Here is a 12,569-nt window from a genome sequence, read left to right as displayed (position 1 = left end):
CAGTATGCGAAATTTCTGAGAACGGGAACCAAAAACAACGACAATCTCCCCGGACGTTTGTCGTCCGAGAGTTCACTGCTTGCTGATTGGCAGCTCTCTTACATACTGCCACTTTGTTACGTTGCAGCCGCTGGATGGTGCGGGGAACGAACAAAAATCTCCGATCAACGAACGCAAATTACCATAATCGGATCGCGCACCGGTGCGCAGCGAGCGAACACGCAGGTCAGAGATATAGGATGGACGCGCATGCGAACTGCGATACTCTCGACAGCAGGCACCGAGCCGCCAGACGGCGCGTTCATGCACATGACCAAGGGCTCGCATGTTTTCCAAATTTATGAACGCGACTGTACATAAGGAATAACTGCTGGCCTGTTGCGATCACTTTCCAGCGATCATTTCCAGTGCTTGCTCTTTCTCTTCTTTTTAACCATTTCACCAGTTTTTTAGCAGCCGTCCTGATTGTGTGTTCGGGGTAACCAGCCATGGTTAGCCTGTTGACTTAATCCGTTGCCCGGGCCAACAAGTGGTGCTGACAAGACTTTTTATGGCGGAATGGAGGCAAGAGAGGGCGTTATTATTCTTTACCAATTTGCTGTGTTCGGAATTTTATAGCAGCAAAGGCTTCACAAAACGGGGCTTGTAGATACAGCGCGCATGATTTTGCAAAGAACGTAGCCTCAGATCTAGACGTTGAAGTGTATTATCTTGAGTTAATTCAACGGTAGACTTGAGTCTCATTCCATGTTCGCGAAAAATCTTCAGTATGTTGACGTACACTTGGCCAGACTCAGTGCTATCGACCACATCTAAGTATTCATCCGCAAAATGGAAGATTTTCATGGCCAAACCACAGCGCTTCTTCTGAATTTCGCTGTCCAAAAAACCTAATAATATGTTACCAGGAGCGAGAGCCACTTTTCCCCAATGCAAACACCACATTTTTGTATATATAAGGCGTTGTTCCAACACATCACCGTAGAATTCAAGTACATGTGAAGTAATTCAAGGAATGATTCCACGCTAATGCCACAATGGCCAATGAATATCCTCTCAACATTTAAATCGCAGATACAGGCTTTCACACTTTTTAATTGTTCTATCTGTGGCAGTTGGCAGCATAGATCTTCAATATCTGTGCTACAAGCCTTCCTATTTCCAGGGCTATGGTCTCTCAGAAACTCGATTGACTCAGAATTCGGAATCATGAAAGGATCATCTAACGACCGACTTGACAGATGTTCCTGAAGGTACGACAAAACTATTACCTGCCAAGAGTTTTTTTCAGGTACAATCGTTCGGAAAGATATAGTAGGCTTAGAGGTCCACTAAGGCTCACTAAGCTTGAACAAAGACATTCCCTCAACATAACAAGAATTGACCTCCCTGGTGCAGTATTCGGCCACAACCTCCCTGATGATATCTACAATTAACCCACGGCCCTCAGTGCTCAGCACATGCGGAGAATCTAACCAAGGTGGCGGTTAGAGTTACAACGTAGAAGAGATTGCTAAGAATCTTTGGGTCCGGGCAGGCGGCCAATGGAAACTGACCCTGGCAACGTTTAACACCCGAACCCTCTCAAGTGAGTCTAGCTTAGCAGGACCCCTTGAAGAACTGCAGACATTGTTTGGGATATCATCGGCCTTCGTGAGATTAGAAGAACTCGTGAGGCTTATACATTGCTCAATAATGGCCGTGTCCGCTGCTATAGAGTTCTCCCAGTCAAGAAGTAATACGGGGGGGGGGGGGGATTCCTAATCTATAACGACATAGGTGACAACATTGACGAATTCTACAGATATAATGAGAGGGTAGCAGTAGTCGCAATCAAATTTATTAAGAGAGAGAGAGAGAGAACAACTTTAGTAAAAATGCCTGCAGAGTCGGTTAGGCTCCCTCCACGCAGGGAGGACAAGCTTTTACCGCGACGCGGCCACTACGTCAGTCTCGTGCATTGTGCTCCTGAGGTATAGATTAAAGGTAGTAGAAGCCTATGCTCTAACATCCAGTCACATTGATGAGGAAGTAGATCAGTTTTATGAAGATGTTGAATCAGCGATGAGAAAAGTGCAAACTCAGTATACTGTAGTAATGGGCGACCTCAGCAGGCTGGTGAACAAGCAAATGGAAACTACGGCGTCGATTCGAGTAACTCTAGAGGAAAGATATTATAAGGGTCCCAGAAAACTGGAAGACTGCAAACATTATACTAATCCCAAAAGGGGGGATGTTAAAGAATTGAAAAACTATAGGTCCATTAGCTTACTCCCAGTACTATATAATGTATTCACCAGGGTAATCTCCAAAAGAATACCGGTAGCACTGTCCTTTAGCGAACCAAGGTAACAGGCAGGTTTCAGGAAGGGATATTCTAAAATGAATCATATCAATGTCATCAATAAGGTAATTGGGAAATCTGAAGAGTACAATCAGCCTCTCTATATCGCTTTCCTAGATTACGAAAAGGCATTGGATTCAGGGATATACGAGCAGTCATAGAGGCATTGCGTAATCGAGGAGTACAGACCGCTTACGTAAATGCCTTGGAAAATACCTACAAAGGTTCCACAGCCTCCTTAATTCTACACATGAAAAGTCGGAAAGTACCCATAAAGAAAGGGCTCAGGCAAGGAGATACAATCTCTCCAATGCTATTCACTGCGTGCTTGGAAGAAGTATTCAAGCTATTAAACTGGGAACGCTTAGAGGTAAGGATCGACGGCGAATACCTCGGTAACATTCGGTTTACCGATGACGTTGTTCTATTCAGCAACACTGCAGACGAGCTAGAACAAATGATTGAGGACCTTAACACGGACAGTGTAACAGTCGGGCTGAAGATTATTTTGCAGAAGACAAAAATAATGATGAATAACTGGGCAAGGGAACAGGAGTTCAGGATCGCCAGTCCGCCGTTAGAGTCGGTAAAGGAGTACGTTTACCTAGGTCAATTAATCAAAGGGAACTCTGATCACGAAATGGAAATTAACAGAAGAATCAAAATGGGTTGGATCGCATATGGCAGTCCTCGTGAGCTCTTGACTGGAAGCATACCGTTATCATTGAAAAGGAAAGTGTACAATCCGTGCAGTTTTCAGGTGCTGACATATAGGGCAGAGACTTGGAGACTGACAAAGAACCTTGAGAACAAGTTAAGGACAGCTGAAAGAGCGATCGAACGACGAATGTTAGGCATAACTTTAAGAGACAGAAAGAGAGCGGTTTGGATCAGAGAGCAAATGGGTATACACAGTATTCTAATTGACATCAAAAGAAACAAATGCCGCTCGGCAGGTCATGTAATGCGCAGATTAGATAACCGTTGGACCATTAGGGGGACGGAATGAATACAAAGAAAAGTGAAGCTCAGTAGAGGACGGTAGAAGACTAGGTGGTGCGAGGAAATGAGGAAATTTGCAGGTGCTAGTTGGAATCGGTTGGTGCAGGGCAGGGGTGATTGGAAATCGCCGGGAGAGGCCTTCGTCCTGCAGTGGACGTAAAATAGGCTGATAATGATGATGATAATGATGTGTAATATGTGCCCTATTCTGTATTTCCTACAACCATACAATTGATCTTGGCCATTTCCGGTTATAATATACAGATATACAGTTATGTGTCAATTTTTCCACATGTTGTCTATTGTGTAAATTGGGAATACTGTTTCTTGAGTTGCAGAGTTGAGTGATCTGGGGCATAGGCCTGGTTCCTTCCCTGACAAAAACGAGTTAGTCATTATTGGTACTTCACCGGTATTTTCTACTCTTTCTTCAGGCTAAAAGATTTATTTTGTGCATTTACGGCCATATCAAAACTAACTTTGCGCTACCTACTTGGACATCTGTTGTTTATGCTATAAATGAATGATTTTCTTTCGGTACTGAGTTCTGAAACCTCAATGCACGCAGACGACACCACATTGATTTTTGTTGGCGATAACATTAACGAGGTAGAAACTATTGTCTATGAGAAACTGAACAGTGTTCTGTCATGGTTTATGAAGAATGAAAAATTTTCATAAAACGAATTAGGTTGCTTTTTACTTTCAAAAGAAGCAGGTGATATATGTCAACTTATGCTTTTATCTACAAAATACAGAACTACATTGCGCAGTTTTAGTTAAATATTTGGGGACAATATTCCACTCGGAAATGCATTGGCAAATGCATATTAACAGGTTATCCTCCAAATTAGTGCCGAGTTGCTTTCCCACACCGGTTTTATGCAGTATGTACTTTGCATTTATACAATGTCACTGCATAGAGTCTTGGGGCCGCACATGTACTACATATCTCTTAACAATGACTTGTTTACCGAAACAGGTGCCAAGAAATCTTTTTTCTGAGTGTACTGACAGCATCCAGTCTCATTCTAGTATATTTGGGTACTTCTTTTAGACGTAATTTACACTGCGAAGCAGCTTAGCACATACATAGGGTAATCATGGATAATTACCTATTGCACATTTCTATATTTATGCTCACAGTGTGTAGCAGAAGGGCTGCAGGTAATATCTATTTGAATGTACCTTGTGCCAGAAGGACAAATCGCAGAATATTGTTCGAATTTACAGGAATGTTTACCTGAAGTTGTGTGCGAAGTGATCTAAAAATGAAGAGTAATTTAATTTTTGTTTTATAAGTTTGTTAAATTCTCACAAAAAGTTGCGTTTGAATAACAGTGTCGCATGTGCTTTATGAATGTTTGCCATTTTACCAAACTTTCTTGAGTTGTTTTTCTGTTTAAGTATGAAACTACGGCTTATCACACTCTTTTGTTTATATCCTTGAGCCCTATTAGCCTTTATGACTATAGGTTCACTCATGATCAAAATGTGTTAAAAATACATACGATTCTTGTAAAATTGTTCAACCTAAAGGTACGCAATGAAAGAGTTCATTCATGCTTTTTCAGAAACTCATATTTGCATAAAAAAGTGCGTTGTGCTGCTAATATTTGCACACATAATTTGCATCACAACTGACTCCGGTTGTTTTTAAGATCTTTAGTTTCTAGAGAATTAAATATGTATTATGCTATTGTAGATTGTTATGCACTGTTTTGTGGAAGAAGTTAAAATTGTATGAACGTTTCAGTATTGTACGGCGTTGCTCATGTGGGAGAAAGAATGGCTGTAAATGATGCACACAATCATCCACTTTTAGGGAAAATGCACGTGGCCGCGCTCCGAGGAGCGCCAGATGCAGCCATTGAACAAACTGCTTACACATGCACTTTGAGAGCCAAAGGCGGGGTTTGCTGCTTGTCACCTCCTACTGTTGTGGCACACGCGAAACTGTGTCAAGCTTTGAAGCAATTGCTTCAGTGCTTGGCAGCACACTTCTATTTAATATCAGTCTCGGACAATTTGTTTACTATTTCGAGCAGTTTGTTGTGCTGCTTTCCACAAAACGCTCAGAGCCTTATGTAGGGCGATATGAAGGACTGGCGTTTGCACACTGCTATGCAAGAAAAAGCTTCGATGCCATTATCAGGCGAGGCCGTGCACATGCTGGAAGAGTAGCAGATGACACGCTAGACGTGCTGCCTCTTGCTCACTGCACCTGCATAATTAGTTCTAGTGGCCGCTTGTGCTGCACCGTAAGTGTAGGGGCACTCGCATGTTTCGTTTTATAGCAGATGGCCCTGTATATGTTTATCAGAGCTTATATATATATATATATATATATATATATATATATATATATATATATATATATATATATATATATATATGTATATGTATATGTATATGTATATGTATATATATATATAAGCTTATACAGTGGAACCTTGTAAAACCGTACCTGGCAGGGATGAAGAAAAAGTACGCACAAACTGGAATTACGGCTTAGCAGGTGACAAGAAATTTGCAGTGACGTACTTAGAAAAAAGTTCAGATACACTGCTCAGTGAAAAAAACATCCGAAGATGCTTTTGTTCTCAAGCGCAGTGAAAAAAATTGGACACTTTAGCAGCCTGGACGAGACAGCCGCAGCCTCAAATAAGTTTAACATTGGTGTCAGCTTGTCCAACAGCTCTTTTTTGATCGCAAACAGGTACGTTACATCCAATGCCTTTGCAACATCTGCAACTGTTGGGCATGGCACATCTGATAGTGCATCTGTCTCGTCGTTGTGGCATACTCCCAGCGATGGTTGGGGTGCAGCAACACCAACAGTGCCGTCAGTTAAATCTGGACACGTTGCAATGTTGCTGTCAATGTCAGGGAATGCACAGAATAGGGTGCTACTTGCTGCCCCTTGCTGCTGCAGAACCTCCCTAGGAGGCTGGCACAAGCATCGATCGTCCTCAACGTCACCCTGTATCCCACGTTGCAAGCATCACCTGTGCATGAGTCAAACTTGGCACGCATAAAGCAATGCTGCACGGCTGGTTGCTCTCCTTGCTGCCACGAGTAAGTGAGCTAGTGCATGCAAGGTTCCGAGGAAGTCAGTAGAGTAGGATTTCCCTTATTCCATCGCAAGCAGGATGTTACACATTCGGTTCTTTTGGTAGTTCTGCTTCACAGTGCAGCTGACACCGTGGATCAAAGGTAGTGCAACAGTGGCTGTTTTGGAAGTCTTAAAAGCTATCTTTATCGCGGAGAGGTGTTGCACTTCAACGTGTGATGACGCAATGCCTAACACGAAAAGGATGTTTCTTCCCAGCACTAATGCGATCCAGGTTCCTCACATATTCTTCAAATAGCTTGGTCGTCTTCCGTGCCTTTTTCCTGCGATACAGCATGCCGATGCCAGTCGGCTACCCTTAGAGCATCTTGGCTTGCCAGACTTTCCGATTACTAAGAGAGTCGAGTAGTCACTTCCTGTCATGTTCAGAACCAATGTCACAGAAATTCTGTCTCGCAAGCTTGCGGCCTATACAACTTTCAGGCAGTAGCTTGTGGTACATGGCAGATCGGTCCTTAATAAGTATGTCCTTGGTGGGATAGTTTTCCAAGAACTCGTGAAATTGCCAGTGCTTCAATCCTCTGCGGCATGTGTGTCTGCTGCAGCGCCTTTTCTGTACATGACTCTCGCCCTGATGCAGTAAAACCTTGACAGCCATCCAATTCTACAAAGAGGGATCTCGTGTGTGTGAATAGCAAATATCTTCGCTTTTTTCAAACAGGGAGGGTCTGCTGACAGAAAAGTTTTGTGCCTAAGCGTTAATGCCTCTTCGACGTTCAGATACATCGATCCCCATAAACAACACCTTTTGAAATTGCATACCAAAACCACGCAGAGCCAAAATGGGGCTGGCCCTGGTCATGTCTGCAAAATCGTTGTGTCTACTTCAGATGCTAGCTATACATTGTGCTTTTAATAAGAACGTTAATTATAGTTGAACCTGCAGTATATCCTGAAAAATCTCGCAGTAAGAATGGAAGAGCTGTATGGTAATCTACAGGTACGAGATAAATCACTACGATTTAGGTGGTCACAAGATGCATCAAGTTGAATGGTAGCACTATATTCAGTGGTAGCACTAGTTTCAGGTTGCATTACTACTGTTTAAGTGCATGAAGCTATACAGCTTAATCGGATATGGCTTAACGAGGTTCCACTGTATCTGATTGCAAATGAACATTTCTGCACTGTTGATGCATGTAAAATATACACATGTTAATCAAGGACATTGCTTGCAAGAGTGTTTTGTGCATATGTCTGTGTGCATGCTAGCATGCAGCTTTATTGAAAGCCATAATGCCAGATATTGGTCACACAATTTCTATACAGGAAAAAAAGATTTCCCTGTGCACAACTTAATAGCTGTAAAAATGTCTCGACAGCCAAACAAAACTTCCTAAACCTGATATGATTTCATCCAGTATAGCTGTTACAAAAGTCCAGTTTGAATGGTGCTTTGCCATACAGGCCCCGTATAGACCTGTTTGGTGCCAGTGGGACCAGTATGAGTTAGTTTAATTACCAAACAGGGCCCCTGTTTAGGCCCATTTCTGTGTAAGAGAGGCCTCTTTAAACCAGTTTGCTGGCCAAAGGGGTCCTTGTTTAGACCCGTTTGTTGCCAGTGTCCAGTATTAACCAGTTTACTTACCAAACAGGGCTCCTGTTTAGACCTGTTTATATGCCAGAGGGCCCAGTTTAAATCTGTTTGCGAGCCAAACAGGATCCGGTGCAGACCTGTTTGCACGTAAATGGGTGCTGTTTATACCGAATTGCTTGTTAACTGGATCATGTTAAACCAATTTTAAACCTCCACAATCCTGTATGAATTGAAATAGGATTTCTCAATAGGGTGAATTCGTGATTTAATCAGCTTTTAAACCGCTTCAGTATGCTCCGCAGGGCTTCATACATGTACAGGCTGGCGTCGATGCACGGAGCGGTGGTGGACGTTTGTAGCGTCTTGGTGTGCGCCTTCACCTTCTGGTGGAGTTGGGTGATTCAAAACCGGATGGGGAAGTGGTGCTCGCTGTCTTCGTTTCTAGGTCGTTGTGAGCTTGGCTTCCTCAGTTTAGCCCAGTCCGTGAGGCGAAGAGTGCCTATCCTGGCTTTGTATTTAAGCCAATGAAGGGTGGTGGATAGCAGTGTCGGGTCGGTAATGGTGTCCCTTGTAACACTTGCGTCGAGCCTTTCGCTGTTCTTGGGACCAGTGAGGGGGTGAGGCCCACGTCCTCAATCAGTTTGTGAAGCAGGCTTCCACTGGAGTTGGCATGGGTGTGGCCCACATGAGGTGGGCTGCATTGAAGTCACGGACTGTTAGCAGTGGGTTGTTCGCTCCAGTGTGCGTGGCCTGTTCCAAAACGTTGAAGACCACTGTCGGGCTTTTCAACCGGCAGCGTACATTGTCACCTTGTTGTTGCGGTGATCAACCACAGTGGCACAAAGCAAGTCACGAAACTAACTGTTCATTGGGCAAACCTGTGTGCAGCAGAAAGGTAAGGCTCCGCGCAAGAATAACGGACAGCGCACTTGCCGATCGTCGGAATTTCATCAGTGCGTCACGCGAGTGGACTTTTGTACACGCTTTTCCCGGGGATCTGGAGGCCACCGCTATGTTTGATCACGTGGTTATGTGTCTATTGCTCGCCTCATCTGCCTCCGTGTTTGCAATGGCTGTGCATGATGTCCGGTAAGGCTCAGCAAGCCTGTGTTTTGGCGGGTATCGTAGACAGTGGGTTCGCGACATGAAACTTTGGCCATAGCTTCACTGGACTTGTAAGTGGTTTTGCTGCTAATTACGCCATGTCCAAACAGCGCATGTAGCCTATGCGGTGCTCGTACTAAAAGTGGGGCTAAAAGTGCATTCCAAGCTTTCCAAACTTTCCACTGAGGAATTAAATTAGGCGCAGTCCAGTTTGGTCTTCATTATTTATTTGCAAACAGTCTGAAGAAACGCTTTGCAATGTTTCTGACTCAGTAACGTTTCTCGGTACTTCTACTATCTGATTTTTTATTTTCTGCCTAATCGCTTCCGTGTGTGCTCAATTGTGACAGGTTTGTTCTTGTTGCACACAGCGATCTTGGAATGCAGATGTTCTATACTTTGTAATATTTTGTAATATTGCACATATTATCGTTAGTCACTACGCAAGCCACCGCTGAGCTACACTTGGCAGGTAGCAGTGGCTTCGCAAAAACCTAGCCTACCGTACCTTCAGATTTCCCTCAACCCCTGTTGTGTCTATATTGCGTCAACGTTTCCCTCTCCTGGCCTGTCCCCCAGCATGGGAACTGCGAGCGAAGAGTGCCAAGTCTGTTATGCACTCGTTTCGCGAATAGGTTGGTGCTACCCATTCTCTGCCTCCTCTCCCCCTCCCCTGTACTATTTCATCCACCTCCCATATGGAACTGCACTTTACTAGAAAGGTAACTGCTGCATTTTCTCCAATGTTTTTTCAAGGAGTCACGGATAATTACAGCTGTCAAGCGACTAATATGGCGACCTCAAGGTAGCTCCAGACGGCATTGTGCACATGCGACTCGATGGAAAGGTGCAAAAAAGTTTCTCACGTTGCCTTTCCTCTCTGCCACGGTCCTCCCATCTGTATACACTCTCTGAACCACCTTTCGACGCGGCGTGCAAGACAGCAGGAGAAGCAGCGCAATATACGAAGGAAGAGGCAAAAAAATCTTCACATTGAAATGAGAGGCGATGGTCACAACGCCGTCTCCAATTCATCTCTACGTGCTGCAAAAACTTGTTTGTGCTTTCTGTTAGGCGTTGTCGGAAGAAAGGACAGGTCTTCAAAAATTACCATGCGCAATTTAGTGTATTTTTCATCGCTTCATTTGCTTCAGTCGCAAAGTTTACACGATCGCGACCGAATGCCGTCGAGATTGAAGTAGGGCTCAGGCAGTCCGGCACGACAGCGTTTACAAGGACTCGTACCTGATGAATCGAGATTGTTACGACAGCCTGCGTGGGCGCCAGACATACGACAACGCGACCCGTTAATCACTGCTGGCTGCGGACTACGGATGTACCGACATGCTCGCGCTTACAAGCGTGCTTCAATCGGGGCGTGCTGGGTCAACACATCCCGTGCAGTCGGGCTGACTCAATTCGACTCGACGCTCGATCAGCCCGACCAGCTAGCTTTTACATGAGGGCGGCAAGTAAATCGTAGCCCGGCGAGAGGGCTAGACCCATTTTGGTCGGGCTCATGCGAACGCTCTGATTGTTTCAACCGACATTTCCCGGCAAAATTTAAAACTCTCTGCTGTATGCATGTCCACTTGAAGCATGGATTATTCGTTGGCAGCATCTTTGACAGCGCTAATATCTTCAGGAACAGGCGCCTACTCAATTGGTAGTTTTCCAAATCTTTCGCGCTTTTCCTAGAGCTCGGAAAAATACGACCACAACAGATAATTTCACGGAAATAAATTATTTCTATATTTCTCGACAAGTTTTAAGCTTCTTCATTTTGTGCCTAAAGCAATACTCCGAATGTTGGTCTGTACATAATCTTTATTGAATTATCATACGCCGTGTGAAAAGTACTTTCAGTTCCTAAAGAAGACAGTGAAAAATGCTAACTTGATGGCGTTGTCCTCGCGCACACGTTGATTTTTTTTAAGCCTGACGCAAGTTGGCTGAGACACCCCATATAGGCTCAGGAACTGTTCTAGAGCAGTGTGGCGTCACGCGTCTCGAGCGCCAAGCGTCCCTGAACGCCGGCTATCGTGAATGAGATTCGTCTAAGTACTTCAACCCACCTTTTTACTGATGCCTACGTGACGTCACAGTGACATACCCATTAGTTCACGAATGGGGCGGCAAGCCCCCAGCTCTCTCTTAGTAAATTATGACGACATGGACGATCTTTACTGCCGACAATTGAAGTCCGTCGGTGTTGGTGGACCAGTCGGGGAGGTCAAGCCCTCTACGAAGCGTGAGGTGGGCTATCGTTTGCCAGCCACTGCTTCATGTTCGTAGGATGGTTTGCAATTTAGATGGAGGCCTCGCACTTCTCGGGCACTGTCCAGGCAATAGTAGAAAATGGGAACTTTGTCACTCCTGGGCGGTCACATTATCCGCACGAAACCTGAAGTGAACCGAGACAGCTGGGGCGAGTCCTACTAAGATAGTAATGCGCTAGCCAACGCTCTCATGTTAGTGGGATTTGGGTGAAATTACTGCGATTTCTAGTTTCCCAGAAAATGTTCAAGCTTGAACGAGCGCTCGTGTCGTGTGCTTCGTTCGTCTGCTCTTCGCGCTGTTTCATGCGTATGACACACCGGCGTCTAACATCCGTGGTGAACTCATTTAACCATACGAAAGATGAAATACAGTCCTGTATATTGAACATTGCTTTGAAACATTAGGAATACAAAACAAAAAGTCAATTGCGTGTTTAAAGGAAAAAGCTCGCACACATCCTTTTTCAAGTCGTACACCCTAACCTAAGCGCACGAGCGTTTTTTGCATTTCATCCCCATCGAAATGCGGTCGCCACGGTGGAGTCGAGCAAACCACCATGTGCTCATTAGAAGAATGTCGCACTCCATAAGCCACAGGGCCATGTCTACATTAGACTATGTGGAAATCGCTATATTCTTGTTCTTTTATTTTGGGCCGCTCTGTTGTCGATTTGTGTGAATTCCATGCATGTGGTCGCGAATTATGCAATATCTGGAAGGATTCACCTCGCCTCACATTAACTTTTCGCTCTTGCAATTATTTAGCGTTGTTGAGAAGCCGGCTACATATTTGTTGCCAGCATTTCCAACTAACTAACTAACTAACTAACTAACTAACTAACTAACTAACTAACTAACTAACTAACTAACTAACTAACTAACTAACTAACTAACTAACTAACTAACTAACTAACTAACTAACTAACTAACTAACTAACTAACTAACTAACTAACTAACTAACTCACTAACTAACTAACTAACTAACTAACTAACTAACTAACTAACTAACTAACTAAATAACTAACTAACTAACTAACTAATAACTAAATAACTAACTAACTAACTAACTAACTAACTAACTAACTAACTAACTAACTAACTAACTGAATTCATGAATTAGTTATTCAATATCACATAAGCTGCCAGTTAATTTGTGTGGCCCCTTGTAT

This window comes from Dermacentor albipictus, chromosome 4 (assembly GCF_038994185.2).
Source record: "Dermacentor albipictus isolate Rhodes 1998 colony chromosome 4, USDA_Dalb.pri_finalv2, whole genome shotgun sequence".
Lineage (NCBI taxonomy): Eukaryota > Metazoa > Arthropoda > Arachnida > Ixodida > Ixodidae > Dermacentor > Dermacentor albipictus.
This window is presented reverse-complemented; position numbering follows the sequence as displayed.